The following is a 3,812-nucleotide window of genomic DNA, read 5'->3' as shown; positions in this document are numbered from 1 at the left end:
ATGCGATGGCCTCAGGACTCATCCAATGTCCGCAAGGACCGACCAAACCTAGCTCAGCTCACACTGGAAAAAAGCAATGACGCGGAGCTGGGGAAGATGGGCTTCACGAGTTTGGGTGCCAAACCAGTTTATCGGCGTTCCAACAAACAAGGAGAAAGAGCTGCGGCAAACCAGAACGGTGAGCACCATGATGAAGCCAGCGCAAAGGAACAAACGGAATACCAAGGTGAGGAAGCTGAAGCAAAACCGGAAGACCAAGGTGAGGAATTGAAGAAGCTCTCGAGAGCTCTTGTTTTTTCGTATATCCTCCAATTAACTCATGCTATAAACCTACTACTATGTATTTGGCATGCATGCAGGCCTTCAGGGACAGATGATGCAGACCATCCCTCCGTCTGAGTCTCCAGTCCCAGATCTCCTGCTGCCTGGGCCTGGGCCTGCCTGCGACGCTGCTGCTGCACACGGTCAAACTTCTACTCCTGATGATACAAGCGGCGGTCCGGACAAGCCTGCTCAAGAGGAGGAGATGGACGCCTAGTGTGGGAGTGATTTCAACGGTCTTTAATTTGTTGCTGGCCTTGTGCACCTCTTTTTGCTGGAACTGTGGTAACTTCAAATTGCGAGTTTAGTTGAGACGGATCTTTTTTTAAAGCTAGTTGAGACAGAGTTTTTTGCCCCGTAGTGTTGATCCAGACCGATCAGTATCAGCGGGTTTTCTCTGTCTTGCATTCAACTTGTTTCCCTTTATTTCCCCTTGTGTCGGAGTCCGTCAGAAATTGTGTCCATCTTTACTAGCATTAAATTTAGGGATTGTCTATTTAGCATTTGACTGTTGTTCAATTTGACAACATTCAAATTTCCTGACAAATTAACAAATGACACCTCTCACTACAGGGAAAACACATGTGTTGCCTTGTATCATTGCCGTAAGCCGAGTGTTAAAACACGGGCTCACAGCGTATTTCAACGTAAGCCGAGTATTCTGCAACTAACACACGACGAACAAAGAACACTCGGCTTACTTCTTCGTAGGGCGAAGATCCACTGGTTACGCACTCGGCTTAAAGATTGCACTCGGCTTAAAGATTGCACTCGGCTTACGATGTACAGCACGGCAAACGTAACTGCCATGTGGCCCACTCGCCGCCGGCTAACGGCTCCGAGACGGTGCTGGATGTAAGCCGAGTACCCGATATTATACACTCGGCTGACTGATCACGAAATATATGTATTGCGAGAAATGATTAGAGTGGTCAGTTGGACTTATAAGTAGTTCTTGTATTTCTTTTCCTTCCCACTGTTTCTCACACATTCTGCCTAGCCTAGTTTTCCTCGCACTTTCAATCTCATTTCATCACTGTTAGAAAAATTTAAGACGCGTACTCGATCTACCAAGGACTGAAAGCAATCACATCGAGATTTGTTAACGAGATTCATTGATTCAAATACATCTACAGAGCCTGACCCCGGGCACTCCTCCACGTGGCACCGTGCAACTGAGCACTGGCACACATGGCCCGCTCCCCAAGAGGGCCCGGAGACCGCACCGACTTGCGTGGGTCCCGAATATATCAACGAAAGGGCAGCCCGGTGTCTAAATACCCAGTGCACAACATTCATGTGGCACCTCCCTCACAAACCGAACAGTCGCGCAGGAAGGTTCAGGATGTCGGGCGGCAGTCCTCCCCACATCGAGCAGGCCGGAGTGAGTCATTTGACCGCATGCTCTCCAACCAGGGAAGGCCCAGACACCGCAACATCCTGCGTGGGACCTGGATATATCAATCAAAAGGAGGGCCGGTGTCTAAATTCCCAGTGCCCAATATTGATGTGGCACAGCCCTCACAAACCGAACAATCACGCACGAAGGTTCAGGACGTCGGGTGGTAGTCCCCCACACATCGAGCAGGCGGGAGTGAGTCCTGTGACACTACTAGGGAAAGCTTAGCAATACTGCGTGTATTAGGTGTATCAGTAGCGCGGGGCACCGCGCTACTGATAGGGCGCTACAGCAAACATGTATTAGTAGCATGTGCTTAATTACCCACGCTACTATTATACATGGCTAGCAGCAGCGAGCTTTAGCACAACGCGCTACTGCTAATATCTGCATCGCTTTAATATAGGGTGCGCTACTGGTAAGAGCGTGCTGCTGCTAACTCTACTCCCCTCACTACTGTTAGTTCTATTAGTTTTTATTTTTTTCTGCATATTTGTTTTGTATTTGAACAGGCTTTATAAAATAATCTTTAACATATCATACACATATAAATGTAATCATAGCATCAAATCATGTCATCATAATAATCATCATCCAACACAAAGTAGTCTCTCATCATCATCTCGAAAATAGCAATACAAGTTCTTGCAACTACATCGTCATCCATCTAAACAATGATATACACGAGAAGAGCTATCACTATGAGTGAGAGCGGAACTATGCAGTACATGAGTTCGTATCCCTCTCTCGCACTAGCGTGAAACTAAACTAACTACTTGTTGTCGCTTGGAAACTGGTACACCTGGGCCTGACACTCCGGCCACTCGTCGTATACTCCTGGCGTAGCACTTCTTCGCCATCGATGATCTATGCACCTGCATCGTCACATGAGTCGATCATATGCAATATATATAGTTGAGCAACAGAAAGAGACAAACTTGGCAAAAATAGAAGCAACATATCATAAGCATAAATAACAAAGTTCATCGTACCCAAAATGCCCTAACTAGAGTGATCTTTGCTAGTCGAGAAGGACGGCTTAATTACATCAAAAATAAAGTTTCATCGTGCATAACTCAAATTTTCATCATACAGAAAGTATGGACTAAACGGACACATTGTCATATATCGCACTCAAACATGTCCTGCCATCCATCCAAGTCAGGGAGATAGTCCCCGAGCTTAGTGAAAGGCTTCAGATCGAGACGCTGAGCGGCTACGCGCGTTCGGACGTCTTCCCGCGACATTTTCCCTTCCTCATAGAACAACCTTGTTTTTTTAGGACCTCCTTCATGATGATTTGGGCAAGTTCATGCTGGATGTGATAGAACTCAGCTCGAAGCCGATGATCCTCGATATCTCCTACGTTCCTTGCCCATTGCAGAATATGGGCATCCCCGGATGTAGGAGACATGCGAAGGTTCTGCTGATCCCGTCTGTACTCCAGCATGTGGTGTAGGACATAGAATCCATCACTAAGAGTATCACTCGGTTGCTAGATGCAACAGAAGTCGGTCTTATGGCTGAAGGCGGGCCTGTCGTTCCTCTTCTTCTTGTCCTTGATCTCTCCACCCCGTACGCCATAGAAAAGATAGCACTGTCGAGAACAGACTTGATGTGGATGTAATCTTTTTTGCTCATTTTCTTCGACGAGTCCAAGTAAAGAGCGTGGGAGTATCGGGGGTAAAGGATGATGAGGATGGCACGCCCGTGGCCGCGCAAAATAAGTACACCTCAAATTAATTAGCCTCCACCGTGCAAATGAATGATTGAAATCGAAGGAAGGATATGCGTGCGGATGACTTACAGGGGATGATAAGGCACGAGAATCGTCTCCTTGTCCTTATTGGCGACCATGAAATCGACGATGTAGTCCCTCGTGTATTGACGGTGCTCTGTGCAGACTGCCAAGAAGCCCTCGTGCATGAAGTACGGGTCAGCGACACAGATATAAGGTATCTGCTCAATCCCGATGATGTAGTTCATGTACAAGGCATAAAGGCGGACAAACGTAATATCCAGCTTCTTCAAGTGAACATGTTGAAGAGGTAATCAAATCAAAGGAAGAACTTCTCCGCGAGGAATGAGTCAA

The sequence above is a fragment of the Triticum aestivum genome, chromosome 1B (assembly GCF_018294505.1).
Source record: "Triticum aestivum cultivar Chinese Spring chromosome 1B, IWGSC CS RefSeq v2.1, whole genome shotgun sequence".
In the NCBI taxonomy this organism is placed as follows: Eukaryota; Viridiplantae; Streptophyta; class Magnoliopsida; order Poales; family Poaceae; genus Triticum; species Triticum aestivum.
The sequence above is the reverse complement of the archived record's forward strand: the minus strand, read 5'-3'. Positions refer to the sequence as shown.